Below are 20,852 nucleotides of genomic sequence, written 5' to 3'. Positions count from 1 at the left end.
ACATTAGCTTCACAAACATTTTTAAACCAGCTGCTAGGACTGTTAATAAAATGCTAATAAAATATGGAAAAAAACAAAGAATGTCTCAAAAAGATGTAATTTTCCTGAGCATAATTGTTTTCATTTCTCTAGTATTCATTAGGAGGATCATGTAACAGCTTGGACTGTATCAAGACCTCATGAATTATGAATGTTAATTTAACAAACATTTGCCGAGAGCCCACTATGTGTCACACTCCAAGCTGTGTACTGGGGAAGAAAAGATGAATAGATTGAGTCTTTCCTCTTGTGGAGTCCCCTGCCAGGCTGGGGAAGCAACTGTGTGTAAACCCATAGATTATTCTCTAATGCCACATGTGCACCCTGAGCTTTAAGTATGGGGGAGGAAGCAACCCAGGCCAAGCATTAGGGGACACTGGTGCAGAAGCTGGGACATGAGGATGAGGTTATGGTCTGATTTTGGTCGACACACTATCTTTGTTTCCTGCACAGCACTAGATACATTTTAGGGGTTTATACACTTTTGATTAAATGAAAATATGATTTCAAAAGATAAGTAACAATTTTCTAGGCAGGAGTGTGAAATGGAGCATTATAAGCAAAGAACTTGTTTTGCAAAGATACTGTAAAGATGTACATCACAGTGAGTCCGGCTCAGGTGAGAAAATTTAAACCCATAGTTAGTTACTGACTCTCAGTTTTCTCCTCAATATTACGCTGTCTTGTGAGTGAAAGCCAATTCCGTGGCTTGCATTACCCTGGTCCACCCAGAGGACTCTATCAGGATAATTCTTCAAAAAGATTTTCCTTGATTTGTTATGGAATGCCTAGGGTTCTTGTATTGAATGTTGGATACTGCCCATCCCCTCAAGCTGTTTTCATTATTTCTCTAAGTAACATGTTGCTAGAGGCACCATATTCATTTGAATTAACCTGTATCTGATGTGCAGACAGACACACAAATACCTGCAGCAATAAAAGATAACTTTTGGGGACCATATATTCATTGCTCAATAAATAGAAAATAATAGAAAAAGATAAACAATGGTGACTTTAAATGATATGAATTATGTAAATATCTAATATAGATAGTGCCTCCAGATTCAGAAAAATGTCTCTCTTCCCTGTTCTGTACATATATAAGTTCATGGGCTAGAATCTGTGCTAGATATTTTCACATCCATTACCTCATTTAATTTCCTTAACTACCCTTGAGATAAATATTAATATTATTGACCTATTTGTTTTTTTTTTTTTTGTGAGACGGAGTTTCGCTCTTGTTACCCAGGCTGGAGTGCGATGGCGCAATCGGCTCACGGCAACCTCTGCCTCCTGGGTTCAGGCAATTCTCCTGCCTCAGCCTCCCGAGTAGCTGGGATTACAGGCACACACTACCATGCCCAGCTAATTTTTTGTATTTTTAGTAGAGACGGAGTTTCACCATGTTGACCGGGATGGTCTCGATCTCTTGACCTCGTGATCCACCCGCCTCGGCCTCTCAAAGTGCCGGGATTACAGGCGTGAGCCACCGCACCCTAGCCTATTATTGACCTATTATCTTACATGAGAAAACGGATGCTCAGAGAGGTTAAGTGACTTGCCCACTATCACCCTGACAACAGACAGCAGAGCCAGCACTCATCACAGCAGTGTCTGACTTATGTCTTTACTTACTCCATGTCATTCAGTAACCACGAACTTAGGCTTGGGATGAGAGCCAATAGAGAGTAGTATGTGCATTTTGAAAAGAGGGTACCACTTCCTTGAAGTGATTTAAATATACAAGACTTCAGAACGGAACATCTCTTATAGTGCTGCCTTCTTTCCTATAAATAAGATGTTACTCATTTCTAACTTAAAAGCACAAAGGTGTTCTCTTTCTGAAGTGTAAAATTAAAGACAGGTGAAGAAAATAATTATAATGTCCTGTTTCACATGCCTGTTTTATCTGCCCTTAGACCTAATTTGCATATCATGTGTAGGCATGCTTGAGAGAGAGAGAGAATAAATGACAAATGTTTGTTCAATTCTTTTGTTTCTTTATAAAAATTGGATTGTTTTCTTAGTAAAGTTGTAGATGTTTCTAATTTTTAAGGGAGTCAAATTTATCAGTCTTTTTTATGGTTAAAGTTTTTTTTAGTGCTACTTAAGAATTATCTGCTTATCCTGAGTTCATTAAGATAACCTCCTATGATATTATGTTGTTTTTCCTTACAAATATAGGTCTCTGATATGCCTAGTGTTAATTGTATGCATAGTGTAAGGGAGACGTTTTCAGGATTTTTTTCCATACAGTAGGATACCAATTGATCCAATACTGTTTACTGAATAGACCATCATAGACTTTTTATAAATTAGGTGATTTACATATTTGTGTACATGTGTGTTTGTCTCTATATTCTGTCTCAGTGTTATATTTGTCTTTTTTATGCAAATGTCACATTACTTATTTCCTATAGTTTTATAGCAAGTCTTGATATCTGATAGGGTAAATCTTCTAATTGTATCTTCTTATTCAAGACTATCTTCACTGTTCTTTCCTCTCTGTGTTTTCCTATAAGTTTTAGAATCAGCTTGTCAACTTCCTCAAAAAATCCTTCAATATACTGAGTCTTCTAATCCATAATCATGGTATATACCAGCATTTGTTTATATCTTCTTTAATTCTTTCAATAATGTTTTGTAGAGTTCTTTGAGGAGGTCTTACACATCTTCATTTAGACTTATTTCTAAGAATTTGTAGTTTTGTTGTTTGATACTAGAATAAATTTGATTATTTAAAAATTTCATTGTTAAAATTAATTATTAAATTAAATAAGAATTAAAATGTATTATTTATAATTGATACATAATTATACATATTTATGGGATATAGTGTGATTTTTGCTATATACTTATAATTACCAAAATCATCACCTTAAACATTTATTTCTTTATGTTGGGAACATTCACAATCCTTTCTTCTAGCTATTTGAAAATATTCAATAAATTTTTGTAGAACACTAAAACTTATTTCTTTTATCTAGGTGGAATTTTGTATCCATTAACCAATATTTTCCTCTCCCCTCTCCCCACTATTCTTCTCAGCCTCTAGCAACTACTATTTGACTCTACTTCTAAGAGATCAGCTCTTTTAGCTTTCATATATGAGTGAGTAGATGTGGTATCTTCTTTTTGTGCCAGGCTTATTTCACATATAACTTAATATCCTTCCAGCTCATCCATGTTTCCATGAATGACAAGAGTTAATTCTCTTTAATGGTTGAATAGTATTGTATGTCTTTATATAGATGACATTTTCCCTATCCATTCATCTACTGATGGACACATGAATTGAGTCCATATTTTGGCTCTTGTGAATACTGCTACAACAAAAATGGGAGCACAGACATCTCTCTGTCTTTTTTTTTTTTTTTTTTTTTTGAGACAGAGTTACACTCTTGTTGCCTAGCCTGGAGTGCAATGGCCCAGTGTCTGCTCGCTCTAGCCTCCGCCTCCCAGGTTCAAGCGATTCTTCTGTCTCAATCTCCCAAGTAGAAGAGATTACAGGTACCCACCATTATGCCTGGCTAATTTTTGTATATTTAGTAGAGACAGGGTTTCACCATGATAGCCAGGCTAATCTTGAACTCCTGACCTCAGGTGATTTGCCTGCCTCAGCCTCCCAAAGTACTGGGATTATAGGCATGAGCCACCACACCCTGCCAACATCTCTTAAGCATAATGAATTTCTTTTTTGGGATACATACCCAGTAGTGGAATTACTAGATCATATGGTAGTTCTATTTTTATATTTTGGAGGAACTGCCATACTGTTTTCCACAACAGTTGTACTAATTTGCATTCTCACCAACAGTGTATAAGGGTTCCCCTCTCTCTGTATCCTTGCCAACATTTATCATCTTTTTAATAATAGACATTCTAAATTAGATGAGATAATATCTCATTCTGATAATTAGTGATATTGAGTGTTTTTTCATATGCTTTTTAGACATTTATATGTCTTCTTTTGAGAAATAATCTATCTAGATTTTTTTTCATTTTTAATTACCTTATTTTTTTTCTTTGCTGTTGAGTCATTGAGTTCCATGTATATTCTGGATATTAATCCCTTCTCAGTGAATAGCTTGCAAATATCTTCTCCTATTCAACAGGTTGCTTCTTTATTCTGTTGACTGTTTCTTTTGCTGTGGAGAGCATTTTAGTTTTATATAGTCCTGTTCATCTATTTTTGCTTTTGTTACTTATCCTTTTGAGGTCTTATCTATAAAGTATTTGGCCAAACCAGTGTTCTGAAATATTTTTTCTTTCTTTTATTCGTTTATAATTTTGGGTCTTACATTTAAGCTTTTAATTCATTTGAGTTGATTTTTATATACAGTTTGAGAAAATAATTTGGTTTCATTTTACTGCATATGAATATCCAGATTTCCCAGGATTATTAATTTATTGAAAATACTGTCCTTTCTCCAATTCAAGTTCTTGGTGTCTTTGTCAAATATCAGCTGACTATAAATATATGAACATGTTTCTGGGTTCTCCATTTTGTTCCCTTGGTGTAAGTGTCTGTTTTTATGCCAGTACCATGTTGGTTTGCTTACTGTAGCTTTGTAGTATGTTTTGAAGTCAGGTGGTGTGATGCCTCCAGCTTTATTTACTTTTTTTCTCCTCACGGTTTCTTTTACTATTGGGATTTATCATGGTTCCATATGAATTTTTTAATTACCTTTTTCCTATTTTTGTGAAGCATGTCATTGGTATTTTAATAGGGATTACATTGAATCTGTAGATTACTTTGGGTAGTATGGTCATTTTAACAATATTAATTATATTATTCCATGATCATTGTATGTCTTTCCAATTTCGTGTGTGTCCTCTTCAATTTCTATCATCATTATTTTATAGTTGTTCTTGCAGAGATCTTTCACCTCTTTGGTTAAAATTTTTTTAGGTATTTTATTTATTCTTTGTAACTATTGTAAACAGAACTGCTTTCATGATTTCTTTGATTTGCTAGTATCTTGTATCAATTTTAGCATCTATGTTCATTATGAATATTGGCCTGTAGTTTTCTTTTGTGTGTGTGTCCTTGTCTGTTTTGATTGTTTGTTTGTTTGTTGTTGTTGTATCATGATAATGCTGGTCTCTTAGAATAGATAGATTCATTCTACTTGATATTTTTGAAAGAGTTTGAGGAAAATTGAGTATTAGTTCCTCTTTAAATGTTTGGTAGAATTCAGAACAGAAGCTATTTGGTTCTAGATTTTTCTTTGTTGGGAGACTTTTTAATTACACATTCAGTCTCATTACTCATTATAGATTCATAACCTAACATGTGGCTAATAACAAGATTTCATACACAGATTAAAAAATGTGCAATCTGCAGGTTCAAGTTTTCTATTTCTTCTTGGTTCAATCTTGTAAGTTGTATGTGTTCAGGAGTTTATCTATGTTTGCTAGGTTTACTAGTGTGTTGGTGTGTAGTTGTTTGTAAGAGTCTTCTAATCATCCTTTGTATTTCTGTGGTTTCAGATGTAATGTGCCCATTTTTGTTTCTAATTTTCTTTATTTGGGTCTTTCTCTTTTTTTCATAGTATAGCTATCTGTCAATTTTGTTTGTGCTTTAGAAAAAAAAACCTTTTTCTTTTGTTGATCTTTTTAAATTTTTTGGCCCCAATTCTGTTTATTTCTGCTCTGCTCTTTAGTATCTACTTTCTTATAATAATTTAGGGTTGATTATTCTTGCTTTTCTAATTTTTTGAAGTGCATTTTTAGGTTGTTTATTTGAAATCTTTCTACTTTCAAAATGTAGGTGCTTATTGCTGTAAACATTCCTCTTAGCATTGCTTTTACTGTATTCCATTAGTTTGGGAATGTTGTGTTTCCATTTTTATTGGTTTCAAGAAATTTTTCAATTTTCTTTTTAATTTCTTAACTGATCCAGTTGGTAGTTCAGGGATATTTATTTAATTAACTTTTATGAATTGGTGCAGTTTTGAAAGTTCATCTTGTTATTGATATCTAGTTTTATCACTATTATTTCGTGATCTTCTTTGTTGTTTTTACAGTTTTTAACTGAAAGCTTGTTTTACCTCTAGTCAATACAGCTACTCCTGCTTAAGTTTCTGTTTGCATGGAACATTTTTTTCTTTTGTTTCTTCACTTTCAATCTCCAGTAAAGTGAAGTGAGTTTCTTGTAGGTAGCATATAACTGGGTCTTTTTTAAACCCATTTAGAAGGCCTTTATTTTAACATTAGAAAATTTAATTCACTTACATTCAAGATCAATATTTTTTTATTGTACTTTAGGTTCTGGGGTATATGTGCAGATTATGCAGGATTGTTGCATAGGTATACACATGTTTCTTAGTTTTCCTTCTAACAGTCAGGCCCCTCTGCTGTAGGACTGCTGGAGGTCCACTCCAGACCCTGCTTGCCTGGGGATCACCCACAGGGGCTGCATAACAGTGAGGGTTGCTGCCGGTTTCTTCTTCCATTATCTTCGTACCAGAAGGGTACCTGCCATATGTCAGCCTGAGCTCTCCTTTATGAGGTGTCTCTTTGGGTAGATGGGGTCAGGGAGCTGCTTGAGGAGACAGTCTGTCCCTTATAGGAGCTCAAGTGCTGTGCTGAGAGCTCCATTGTTCTATGCAGAGCTGCTGGGTAGGTATTTTTAAGTCTGCTGCAGTGGAACTCATAACCACCTTTTTTTCCCAGGTGCTCTGTCCTATGAAGGTTGACTTTATTTATAAGTTCCTGTCATGCTGCTGCCTTTTTTCATAGATGCTTTGTCCGGCATGGAGTATTCTAATCACAGTCTGCCAGCAGAGGCATGGCTGAGCTATCACAGGCTCTGCCCAGCTGCTGTGTGAACTGCCTTGGTAATGGTGGTCGCCCTTCTCCCCTCTGAGCTGGACCATCCTGGTTCCAGCTGCATTTGCTGCAAAACTCGCAATCCAGAGTGTTTCAGATTGCTTGGGGGTGGTACCTGCCGAGCCAGATCGCCTGGCTCCCTGTCTCTGCCCCTTCCCTTTCAGGTGAATAGGTGGCTCTGTCTCCCTGGCATTCCAGACACCAGTTGAAATGGCTGCCCAGATTTGTGTGAGTTTCTGTGCACCAACCTGGTACCAGCTGAAATTGTCATGCTGAAAACTCATAGCACTTTCTGGCCTGGGAATCTCCTGGTCTGTGGATAGTGAAAATTTGTTTGGAAATGTAGCGGGCTCTCACCCTCTGCATTGTTCTTGCTGGGAACTGCCTTCTGGAGCTGTTCCTATTCCAAGATCGGTATTAATATGTTAGGACTTACTCCTGTCATTTTGTTAACTTATTTTCTGGTTTCTTTGTACCTCTTTTGTTTCTTTTTCTCTCTCATTGTTTATCCTTCCAGTTTGGTGGTTTTCCCTACTGATAAGGTTTGATTCCTTTACCTTTCTCTATTATCTATCTGTCCTACTGGTGAGACTTATACTTTCACATGCATTTATAATGGTAGTTATTCTTCTTTTATTTCTAGATGTAGGACTTCCTTAAACATTTTTTGTAAGGCTGGTCTGGTGATGATTAATTTCTTTAGTTTTTGCTTGTTTAGGAAAGACTTTATTTCTTCTTCATTTCTGAAGAATAGCTTTCCAGAGTATGCTATTCTTGATGACAGTTTTTTTTCTTTTTCTTTCAGCATTTCAAATATGTCATCCCGTTCTCTCCTGGCCTGTGAGGTTTCTGGTAATAAATCTGTTGTTAGTCCGATGGAGATTCCCTTATATGTCATCTGATGCTTTTCTCTTGCTGTATTTAGAATTCTCTCTTTGTCTTCGACTTTTGATAATTTGACTATAATGTGCCTCAGGGAGGACCTTTTTGGATTTAATATACTTGGGAACTTTTGAGCTGCCTTGATCTGGTTGTTTATGTGTCTCTGAAGACTTGAGAAATGTTTAGCTGTAATTTCATTAAATAGATTTTCTACATATTTTCCCATCTCTACTCCTTCTTGAACTCCCATAATACAAATGTTTGTATTATGGTTTCCCATATGTTTTTAGGCTTTCTTCATTCTTTTTTACTCTGCCTGAGTTGTTTCAAAAAGCTTGTCTTCAAACTTAGAAATTATTTTTTCTGCTTTTGCTAGTCTTTTTTTTAACATTCTTGATTGTATGTTTTATTTTATCATTGAATTTGTCATTACTAAGTTATGTTCGATTATCTTTTTTGAGATATCTTTTTGTTGGATTTCTCATTCTGATCATGAATTATTTTTCTAATTGTATTGAATTGTCTCTCTGTAGTCTCTTGTATCTCACTGAATTTCCTTAAGATTTTGATTTTGAATTCTTTTTCTTGCATTTTGTAATTCCCCTTTTTTATGGCTCTGTTACTGGGGCATCATCTTCCTTGTAGTTGTCATGTTTCCTTCATTTTCATGTTTGTTATGTCTCTACATTGATAACACTGCATTTGGTAGAATTTTATGGAATAGCTTTCAAAGAAAATACTTTTTCCTGTAGATGGACCCCAGGGTCTCAGTAGGGTAGAGTGTACTGATTTTGGTTCTAGGTAAACAGAGAAGTATAGTCTTTGTACAATGTATCCATCTCTAATTCACATGAGTGATGTTGTAAGTGCCTCAGTGGCCTCAGCTGTGGGAGTTTGTGGTGACAATAGTGTGGCTTTGCTGAAGGTGAGCTTACTGAGCTGGTTCTAAGGCTGGGGACATGGTCATGCACTTGTTGGGTCAGCTGTCTCTGGGATTGACTCTTTTGGGATGAGGCTTTTGAGCTGTTTCTCCAGCCTGGGGCACAGGCATTTGATGGCTTGGCTTTCTCAGGGGTGTGTCTGCTTGGTGTGGGTCTACAATACTATTTCTCTGTCTGGGTACATGGCATACAGTGGCTCAGCAATTCAGGGTCATATCTGACAGCCTGTTTCTCCAGCCAGTGGTGCTAGGGAGGACTATCTGGGGGCAGGTTTGCTGGGCTGTTTGGCTTGGACAGCCTGGGGTTGTCTTCCCTGCTGTGCAAAATTAGTCATTGCCATTTCTGAGCCTCAGCTTTCAACAGCTGGGGGTAGCCATGTTGCAGCCAGCCATTCATATGAGCTTGGTGAAACAACAACAGAGTCCCAAGGCTGGAAAGGCACAGTGGCTATCAGCTCCCCAGAGCAGGTCATGCTCCAGCAGTGACTTTGATTTCAAAGTAATGCCATACTGCAGCAGCTTGGGTCCTGGGGTTATGGTCAGTACACAATGTGCGCTCCTACTTTGGAATAATGTAGCCACATGAATTCTAAGCATCTCTTCAAACTGTGCTCAGTGCTTATGAGAACTTTGGGATTCTCCTGTCATAAGAACTAACGGTGTCTGCAGTGACAGTGTGGGCTGGTGAGGGCCTTCTGCCTATCTTTTCTCCACATGGGAAAATCCCTCTTGGCTCTGAGTCAAATGTGATGGAGAAGACAGGGTGGCAGAGGTGGGTGCTGCATTCCCCTCTCTATGCTGCCATCCTGAGCTTTTGTGCTCCACAGGGAATTTGCCCATTCTTTTGCTGTACTTCAGAACTCCCCTTCAGACACTCTAATCAAATTGTAGTTGTTTATTCATTATTTTGGTTCCTTTTTTGTGGGAGGAACAAATGCCAGGCACTGCTAGTCAGCCGTCTTGCTGACATCTCCTTACTTATAGTCTGTCGGCATATTGTACCCAGGAGAAATAGGTAGTTGAAAACCTTTACCTATAAATATGGATTTGCCTATGTATCCCTTTTTCTATAATTTTTGGCTTTGTATGCTCAAAGTATATTATTAGATATTTACAAACATAAATTTTAAAAATGTATTTCCATTCAATTGACCCTTTGTATCACCTTTCATTCATTATGAAATGTTTTTCTTTTTCCCTAGTATGATTTTTTCCTTAAAGTATACTCTTTCTGATATTAGTGTACACCAACATCAAATACACTAACTCTTAAAAGCTTTTAAAGATTTGAAATATTTTTCCTTTAAATTTAATAATATCCAGGTTTTGTTTTGCTTTCAGATGGAAGGTTGGTGTGATAACAGTTACTGTATTGTAGTCGAAAATGTAAGTCAACCAAATGTACTTAACTATTGCAATCTGATCAACTAAATAAACATAAGTGTTCAGGTGCCAGTAATTGTAGAGGTATTAGATTACATTTTTAGTAATAATATCTAAAAAAGCATTGGTAAGAGTAAAAATGATTAAACTATGTGGTGTAAAGAGCACTGAATTGTGAGTCAGGAGATTTTAAGTCTCTTGCACCTGTGTCACTGAATGATCTTGTCCACTGACAAATCTTTTCTCAATTTAATTCCCTCATGGATTAGTGATCAGTGATGACAAGAACATGACAAATATGGGTCCACTTTCCATGCCTGTGCTCGTGATAATGATCCTGGCACTCTTTCCAGCTCATCCTAAATTTAGCTTTAAAATTGTTCTCAAAAAGGGTTTCCAGATAGCCTTTACCATTTTATTGGAGCTAGCACTTGGTGAATATAGTAGGTTGAATAATGTCTTCCTAAAACTCAGTTCCCCCCAGAGCCTCACAATATGCCTTAGATGTACATAGGGTCTTTGCAGATGTAATCAGTTAAGACTCTCAAGAGGAAATCATCCTAGATCTACGGTAAGCCTTAAATCCAATGGCTGGTGGCTTTAGAAGAGAAAGGAATGGGAGATTTGGACACATAGAGGAGAGGCTAAGTGCAGATGAAGGCAGAAATTGGGGTTATGTTTCCACAAACCAAGGAATCAGCAGGGACTGGAAGAGTCAAGGAAGGATTTCCCCCTAGAGTCTTTGGAGGAAGAATGATGAAGCTGACACCTTGATTTCACACTTCTGGCCTCCAGAGGTTGTGATTAAATCTTCTCTTATGGAGAGAATGAATTTTTGCTGTAAACCACTCATGTTGTAATACATTTTAGGTAGCCCTTTAGACACATTTTACTAAGCCACCACTTACAATGCCTGCCCTGGTGATGATGAGATGATGGATATGATGCCACCACACATAACTGGAGTGTAACTTGTGAGCCTCTGGAGTGAAGCAACAAATTAAAGTGCTCTGAAAGTGCTATCACATCTAAAATGCACAGCATTCTTGTAGCTGGCCAGACGTTCTTATCTCCATGTTATAGGTTAGAAGATTGAGTTTCAGAGAAGGGACTAATCCAAGGCCCTAAAAATAATTTTTAGCAGAGACAAGACTCAGGGCATCTTCCCTTATTACTACTACTACTATGATAATTCAAAAAATAATCATCAGATTGCTCTTTGCTGGTAGTAACACAGTCTTCTACTTTTTGGGGCAAACGCTGTAAGCAGCATAATGACGGTCAAATTTCTCTCCGTTGTTAAATAGCAAGAGAAATATTAACTACCTGATGAGATTAAAGGTTTGGAAATGCAAATGTTCATGGCAATATATAAAGCAATTGCCTATTAGTAGATTTTTCAGGGCTTCCAGAGGATACAGTCTGTCAATTAATACAAATGATTAAAATAAAATTTACAGGCACTGTGAGTATGTACCACAGACTAATGAACAATTCCCACTTAATATACTTAAATTTGGGCTTAGGGAACATTCCAGGCCTCAGGACATTATGTTACCTAGAAATAAAGGATGTGAAAGTTGTCATTACTTACTGTGATACTTCAGTTGGTTGCAAATGAGACACAAGTGTCTAAGAGAATAAATCAGACTGACCAAACGTTAGCAGTAATTTCTAAATCTGCTTCTTACTTTGAGAAGAAGCCTTAAGCCATGACACTCACTGGCTTCTCTGAGGGTTTTTCCAACTGGTATGAATCCTCCTGACAAAGGCCTTCTATTATTTATATCCTCATTATACTCATTTATTTGGGAAGTACTTGAATGAATGTTCAGACACATTTTCAGGGATGGAGTATCTTTGTTTTAAGTATTTTGGAATAAACTTGCCATATTCAGCATTCCTAGTGAGTCAGCTGAGGGTTGCACAGTAATAAATTAGACATTTTGTAGGATATGCAAACCACCAAGAATCTTGTATGTTTAATAAAAAACAAAAGCAGCTTAAAAGCCCAAGAAGATGTTCCTTTTCAAAACAATCAAACCACAAATTATGCATGAACTTCAAAAGATAAACATATTAATACTCTTTGTAGAATTTTCAATGTAGTGTACTGATATTTAACTAAGACCTCCAATAACCAAGAAACTTGAGACTTCAATATTATGCTTTTTATGAGAAGGCATTTTTTTTTCTGAAAAATGCAAAATATATATTACCAGTAAAGTTTTGAGATAATGGGCCATAAGAAAATACTGAAATTAAAGCTATCCTTTTCCAAATGACGTAAAGTTACTTTTCTTCAGCTGATAATTATTTGTAAGTTGCTAGCTGGATAAAGACTGAAATCTGAAACCCAAGGCTGATTTTTTGCTTGCCCATTTTATAATTCGGAATGTACAAAACAGCTCTTCTCTCTGAAAGTGAGACTTGTGGCGTCTCACCAGGTCTTTCTAGCTAAGGGCTGTCTGGATAATCAGCATCACTGTGGCAACTACAGGGATGAGGCTGTGTCACAGCCTTTGGGCCAAAGGGTGCTTTCTACCTAGCACTGTCTTTAATTGGTAGAACGCTGAGGTCTACTGTTGTTAGGAGCCCTCTCTTCTATGAGGCAGGCCTCAGAAGAAACAAGCTCTAACTTCTCACATGGAAAAGGCAGCAGTTTGTAGAGAAAATCTTTTCAAAGATGCCAGAAAAGACTGTATCTCTCTATATCTACAGCACTAACACACAGGCCATTTTGGCAGCTCTATTTTTCCTAAGTTGCACTTGCATACTTTTGCTATACATGTCGTACCTAGGGATACATTATCATTACAGTATGTGACTAGATGAGGTCTTTTGCAGGCTTGAAAAGAACTAAATGGGGAGCATGTTCATGCTTTTGTATCACTTCTAGAATTACCGATGACACCTAATATTGTTTAGCTCATTCGTTTCCTCCCTGCTTCCTTCTTGGGGGACCTATAATCATTATTTTGTCTTGCTTAAAATTTGCATGAGTCATGATTGCCTCCAGTGTGGTTCTGAGCTGATGGTTTAATGTCGCAGCTTTAACTGTGAACCCGAGGAAAGCCTCTCATGTTCTTTTGATGCTGCTTCACATTAGTCCTCCAGTACCAATCTCCAGGGATGCAAGGCCATTACCCGATGTGGTTCTGAGAAGTTTATTTGCATCAAGAAAGAAAAGAACTGGAAGGAGAGTGGTGGTGCCAGGCAGGCCTGGCTTGGGAAGCAGATGGCTAGAATCCCAGTGTCAGCCCTGTCTCTCACATCCTGAGTGGCTTTAACAACTTCACTTTCTTTTTTTCTGCTGTTGTTCTTTGTTGTTTTTGACACAGGATTGCTCTGTTGCCCAGGCTAGAGTGCAGTGGTGCCATCTCAGCTCACTGCAACCTCCACCTCCTGGACTTAAACGATCCTCCCACTTCAGCCTCTGGAGTAGCTGGGACTACAAGCGCAAGTCACCACACCTCACTGATTTTATTGTATTTTTAGTAGAGACAGGGTTTTGCCATGTTTCCCAGGCTGTCTCAAACTTTTGGGCTCAAATGATCCTCCTGCCTTGGTCTTCCACAGTGCTAGAATTGTAGGCATGAACCACTGCACCTGGCCCCACAAGTTACTTTTAAATAAACCGATTGAGCATAGATTTCAGTTATACAATTTGATGGGTTTTGATAGTCATCTACGCCATGCAACCATCAGCCCAATCAAGATAGAGAACATTTTCATCACCATCAAAGGTTCTTTTGGACCCCTTTTAGGCCAGTTTCCTACTCCTATCACAGCTAACCATCATCTGATTTCTATCACTGGACCCTAGTTTAGTCTATTCTAGAACTTAACGGAATAATATGGTATGCTTTCTTTTTCGGCTGCTTCTGCTCAACATAATGTTTTTGAGAGTTGCTCACATCGTTACATGTATCCTTAATTCTTTCTTTCCCATTGTGGATTTGAACAAAACAAGTTCCCTCACTAAGTTTTAGTGTCCTCATTTGAAATCAGGATTGGAATATGGGATAGTCAATGTTTCTTTCAATTCCAACAATCTCTAGTATTATGATGTGAAAGTGTAACTGAAGTTTCTTTAGTGTTTTTAATATTTTCCAGCTGGCGGAAGGTTTTCTAAAAATCTTTCTTCTCCAGTGTTTACTTCTTTACAGCAAGGGTGGCCCAGAAGCTGACCCACGCTCCAGTTGGGTTCAGTTAGGTCTACTATAAAGAAAGACATTCTAGAGTCCTCTTTTTCCTGTCCTTACATTAAAGGCAAGGGGGTTGTTCCGGTGGTTATGACTTGGGGCAGAAGGGATAAAGTTGGTTTTAAAGGGAGAAAGTGAAGAAAGGAGCTTATTTTCACTTTATTTCCTGCTATGAGTACAGAGCACAAACTCTAATGCCTTCTCAGGAAAACAGGGATGGGTAAGAGGGAATCAAGAAGGTTCTAAAGGAGACCCAGGCCCCTCTTCTGAGCAGGCCAGGCTGCTGGACTTAGACTCATTCTGGGTCTTCTGTAAGTTAGTGTAGACCCTTCTCACACATTTCACCAAATTTCATGAGAAATTTAATATGTCCATTTGTTAACCATCTCTAGCTGACATTGGTTTTTACAAAAGCTTTAGTAGAACTTTGAATTTAGCCAACGTTTCTCTGATCTCTAGAAGTTATGGATTGTGGAATATCTGGCAATTGAATTAAACAAATGAGAAATGTCACTTCATTTAATTAGATTTTGTTGGGGAAGTAAAGAGAGGAGATAAAATGGAAATGGACATGCCCGTTGCTTGTGTTCCTGAATCAGTTATCTATCACTTCTCTTTGGGGTAGAGGATAAGAGCCCATTTTGCTTGGGTTTTTCATTGTGTAGATGGAATGGGGGTGTGAATTATTGGACAAACAGCCCCCTCATCCTATTTAATTTAATCCCATAATCAAAATCCAATGAGCACTAACTTTGGTTGGGGCATTAAAACAGGCGCTAGGGGCAATGCAAAGTGATTATAGAGATGATTGTGCCTTATAACAAGTGAATCATCTACTTGAGGGGATGCGACAAGTGGTGATTACAGTGAAAGTCAACATGTGACATGGTGAGTACAGGAGGTACAGAACATGGGCAGAATTCAGGGGAAGAAGTAACTGCATTTGCTTGGGGCCATCAAGAAAGGTTACTGTGGAGTGGGTGCAGTAATGTGTATTGGGAATGAGACTGGCTGGTTCAGTCCTAAACCTATCTACTAATTCCGTGATCTTGAGCAGATACCTAAATACCTCATTGTGGCTTAGTTTTCGCATCTGTGAAATGTAATAGTTATAAAAAAAAAAAAAACCTACCTAAATTGACTACAGTGAGGACTGAGTTTTAAGAACAAAAACAATATAGTAAGTACTAAATGGGCCCTGAGCAATGGGTAGATGAATGTTGAGGTGTAACCCTCCGTATTTCTGCCCCAAGATTATGAAAATGTCCAGAATTTTTCATTGCATATCTAATTTCTTGCCCAAGGTTGGGGTTTCTGGATTCTCCAACATTCTGGCCTGCTCAGGGTTTCGAACCCCAGTGGATCTCCGTGAAGCTTCAGGACAGAAGTGATCCAGGACATTTCTCTAAAGAGGATTCTCATTCTGAGTTTCTTGTGGTCTCTGCCTCATTTTATACAAGTTTCAAGCTTGATAGTCAGTCCTGCACTCTCAGAAGAAATGTTTTCTGAATGTTCTCAATTATATGCGGCCATTACGCCCTGATTTCTCACTCAAATTCTCCACTTTCTCCAGCTCTTTGATTACCAAGTTCGTTTTGTCAGTCATGTGCAATTAGCACATTATTCTCTAGAGACCACGCATGGTGTATTAGCCCTGAAAATAAATAAAATAAATGGAACTATGTTCCTGGCTGAATTTCCTACAGTCATTCTCCTAGTGGTCTATGAGATTCCCTACGTGGAGTTTCTTTACCATTTTGGTTTTATAAAGCTTATTTTTCTTCCCATTTGCATTTTTCATTTTATTATTAAAAATATATTCACCACCTACTCAGGAATTTTTCTGCTACCACTGATAGTATATTCTGGCTAATGTCAACCTTCACTGATTAAATCTGAGTGGTGACATTTGATAAATGCTATATTTTCGAGAGTGTGAAGGATTTTTTCAAAAAACAAATGAAGTCTATGAATGAGGGAGACACCTCTTTAAGTGTTAAACACTGTTATTTAGGTTATGATTTAGTGATAAACATTTTAAAGAGTTTTGGGTTTTTTCTTATTTTTTGAGTTAAGGTTATCTAGACTATTCTATATTATGTTAAGGATAGCCAGATGTAACCAGAATCTGCACCTCATTCAGAATGTAAATTTATGTAAATATCAATAGTAATAGGTATTATTTGCGGGAGTCCTTAACAGCAAATAGGAACTCTGAGCTTGTTCTTCAGCTTTTAGAGTAACAGAAAAAGCTCAGTCCATTTCATGCCAAGTAGTCAAATACAAATCAAAATCTATAAAGTTCACTTTCAGAAATGTTGGTGATATTTCAAGCTCTAGGACACAATTAGTTCAAAGTTCTATCTACAGCCTCTGGTGCTATTGTACTCTCCAGAGATATATCTGTCTTTTCTCTTCCTTACGTAAGTGCCCTTCCTTCCAAAGACACCCAACAGGATAACATGTGCACTTTACTCTTTGTGATTTCTAAAACCATCACCAGCGAACTGATCTCTGTTCTAACAAAAAATTCTTATAAATGCCTAAAATAGATGAGTTTCAGACCTCTGGTTTTATTTCCTAGGAAATGGATAAAGTTCAAATAATACATTCTGTTTTCTGACATCTTTCCAGTGCTAAATGAGATAAACTTACTGGATCACTCAGATGTCATGGGCAGATAGCTTACTAAATTAGAATCTCGTTGTCCCTTAGTATCTGTATTGGAATGGACACTTTAAGTCTCTGTGTAGGTGGGTCTAACTGGGTGTGTTAAAGTTTCTCATTTTAAATCTAGCTTTTGGTCAGCGTAATTCCTATTCAAGGCAACCGAGTAGGGAGAGCTTCAGATTTTTCAGTATCCTCCATACCAGAAGGTTTGGAAGTCATACAGGTTTCTATTTCTTAGTCTTGGAACCAGATGTCATCATTTCTGTATTCCACATCCTGTAAGAGTCCTCAAAGTAAAAATGCACCTCCCGTGCAAAGGAGAGATCAGGTCAAAGTGTAATTTGAGAAAGTCATCCCAGCGTGGAAATCAAATGACTACCCTCTGCTACTCCCCTTCGCTAGGTAGTAGGAAGGGGGCCAGGCACTCTCACCCCACATGTCAGGAGAACATCAGCACATATAAAAAAAAAAAAGATTTGACCAATGATCTTCATTATATGTGCATGTTGGAGAGGCAGCTTTCATTTCAAAGTTACTCTCAAGAAACCCAGTATAAAATAACTAGTCAACCTTTTGGAGCATGCAAGTGATATTTCTGGAGTGAATCTTGAGAGTTTATTTTTGTGGATGAAATCTGGTCCACTCACGATCTGGAGGTTTTCAGTGAGATAGTGTGTCATGGTGGAGGAACATCAAAAGATTCCTTGGTCAATAGTTTAGCAAATATTTATTAAGTGACCTACCCACTCTGTGCTAGGATCTGAATTGCATAGTAAATGACAAGTAAATAAATTGCATTCTCTGTCCTTAAAGTGCTCATGTAATTTTTAAAATGTCTAAACACTAAAGCTCTCTGATTCCAGAAAAGACACCCACATTCTTGAACCCATTAGAATCACAGAAGAGATTGCTGGGGGCCTTCACAGTGGTGAAGGTCATGGAGTCCTGTTAGCAGTTTTCCAGAGTGTGGTGTCGGGTGACTGGGCACCAACATGGACCTGCAGTTCTTCCAAGCCCAAGGTCATCACCAGCAATGTAGATTCTCTTGGGAGCTCTTAGAAAAAAAAAAAAAGTAGCCTGGAGCCTGAGTTGGGAAAGAAAGAAGGCAGGCTTAGGATCTGGGAGGGGTGTCAGATATGAAAAAGATGGTGGCAATGGCAGGCGTGGTGGCTAATGCCTGTAATCCCAGCACTTTGGGAGGCTTGAGGTCAGGAGTTTGAAACCAGCCTGGCCAACATGTTGAAACCCCATCTCTACTAAAAATACAAAAAACTCCCCTGGCATGGTGGCGGATGTCTGTAACCCCAGCTACTCAGGAGGCTGAGGCAGAAGAATTGCTTGAATCTGGGAGGTGGAAGTTGCAGTGATTTCATCACTGAACTCCAGTCTGGGCATCAAGAACAAAACTTTGTCTCAGAAAAAAAAAAAAAAAAGACTGTAGTACCAAGCCAACACTTGCTGTTGTGTTGTATGAGTAGTTGTAGAAGCTTTGACTTCTAAGGACTTACCCAAAGAAATTACTTTTCTCACTCAGGAACTCATATTTTCTGGGTCTTCTCTGAAAAGTCCTCATTACTTATATATGAGGATTTAAATCTTGTAACACCTGATAGAATATTTCATTGCGATTAACTAAGGGAAGAAACCAGAAATAAAAGATTATGTTAAGAACAAATGACATTTGTGATCAAAGAATGATGATTAGAGACATCTATCTGTCCAACCTCTGTTGAAAATTACTTTGATTATTCTTTCTGCCTTATAACACTTGCTCTAGTGTCATTTAAGGAATTGGTAGCAAATGAGCAGCTCCAAAAGACAGTGCACAGATGAAAGAGTGAGACTGGATGTCAGATTTTGTTAACAAGAACTACTTTATTGTTCTAAAGCAGATTTTTTTACTATCTGTGCAGGTAATTTTTCTTTTTACCTTGAAGTAGGATTATTCCTGGATCTTCTGATTAAAATATCTCATCCTGTGCCCACAATGGATGCTCAAGAATTAATAGTCTTTCTTTTCTCAATTGTTTAATTAGGGTGGAGGCCAACTCATAATTTGGATGAACAAAGTCAATGAATATTATGAAAATCATTCCAAAATGTTCTCTATTAATGTGAGTAATTTCTCCATTCCCATGAGATGATGTAACAGGCTGCAACAGTGGGCCTGCCCTACGATGTGATTTCAAGAAATTGCTTTCTTTCTCAAAGTCGTATCTTCTCTCCTATACACCTGCTAGGAAACTGTCTACATTTTTTCCACAGAGTAAAACTTCACTTTTGTCTACTTTGCAGGCAGGGATAATTGCACAGCAAGATGTCTAAATGACAAATACCAGAATCTTACCTATGAGAAGTTTAGAGGGGGATGGCCCGAGACGGAAGTATGCAGTGTCATTGACAGGTGAAGGGAAGGCAGAAAAACGAAGCTGGCACCAGCAAGAAAATCTCAGCCTTTTAGGGTCCAGGGTTGGGCAATTTCTATAGAAATAACACCCGCTTCAGTACACTCTTGACTTATAAAAAGAGCAGTGATCAATACAAAACTCACTGAGTTAAATATTCGTGGACTCCCTTACCACAGTAGCTTTGTCCGCGAGGATTTCTTTACCCTCTCCAGCTTAGTGTTCATAAAGCAAAGATTTCTGGAACTACGTGACTTCATTCATGCATTTTTTCTTTTTGGAGGACAGAGAGTAAGTAATTTCATATTATATTTTTTCAGAAAAGGCTGGTAGAGTTTAGATGTGTGGTCTCTGAGAGTCCGAGGGAGCCTGGGATGAGAAAGTGAAAGGACACCTCTGTTCTCAGCCATCTGGTGGAAACTTACTGGTTTCCCCTGTAGGGGACCTGCCATGGGGAGTCAGGGTAGGGGACAGAGGAGACTAAGAGGCCCTCCTGCTGCCTCCCAGCCTCCCAGCATCACCCCAGTTTCTGGATGAGTTTTCAGAATCAAGGGATGGCTACCTTTAAGGACAGAGCCACTGTGGTCTAATAAATCATGTCCTCATCCTCTATCCTAAAATGCACTTGTCTAAAAAGAGAGATGGAGGTGGAGAGCGATACCTTATCAAGTCGTGCAGAATCATGCATGTGGAATAATTTCATAAGACATCTTTGTAATTCAAATTTTAAAGTCTAGTTCAGAACATTTCCTTTTCTTACGTATTTTTTCATTTTGAAATTGTTTCTCCTACTAGTAATGCTCAAAGAAGACAAATTGCATCTGTTTCCTTTGGATTTAGACAGCAGATATATTTATGGTTATGTTCCACTTTTGCTAGAGACCTAATACTTTAGAGTGATTCAGTTCAGTTCTGTGTATTTACTCTGCGTCTAGCTAAGTGTCAGATATTGTAAGATATAGTACCCGCTAACAGTGTGATTCCTGCCTACAGTAAACCTATTGTTTAACTGAAGAGACCAAGTAAATAGATGAAAATAATTAAAGAACATTCAAATGCTAATATATTTGAGACCGACTTTATATAATATGTAAGGACTTGAGAGAAAGGAGAGATGGTGCAGACATGAGGAATGGAGAAGCCCGCCAGGATGAGATGAACCTGGGCAGGTAATGAGAATGAATTCAGTTTGAGGCAGACTGAGTTTGAGGGGCCTAGGAACATTCAGATGAAGATACCATTGGGCATTGAGGTTTATGGATCTGGAGTTCAAGAAATAAATGAGGGCTGAAGATACAGATTCAGAACCACATAAGATCACAGGACCTGGTTGAAGTGTCTGATATGGAAGTAGATGAGGTCATTCAAGGTAAGTGTGTAGAGAAAGAGGAACTTGAGGAATAAACACACTTATGTTTACATGCACACATGCATGCTTACATCCACACACATAGTGACAAAGAAAGAGAAGCCAACACTTTTTCTCAAAATGAC

General features: G+C 37.9%; 1 protein-coding gene across 3 annotated transcripts in view; it reads left to right on the top strand.

Annotated features, from left to right (window-relative positions):
• Positions 1-20,852, top strand: part of ZMAT4 (zinc finger matrin-type 4) — a 360,398-nt gene that overhangs the window by 304,979 nt on the left and 34,567 nt on the right. The window lies entirely within an intron of this gene.

The sequence above is a fragment of the Callithrix jacchus genome, chromosome 13 (assembly GCF_049354715.1).
Source record: "Callithrix jacchus isolate 240 chromosome 13, calJac240_pri, whole genome shotgun sequence".
In the NCBI taxonomy this organism is placed as follows: Eukaryota; Metazoa; Chordata; class Mammalia; order Primates; family Cebidae; genus Callithrix; species Callithrix jacchus.
Note: the sequence above shows the minus strand (reverse complement) of the source record. Positions and strands in the feature narration are given on the sequence as shown.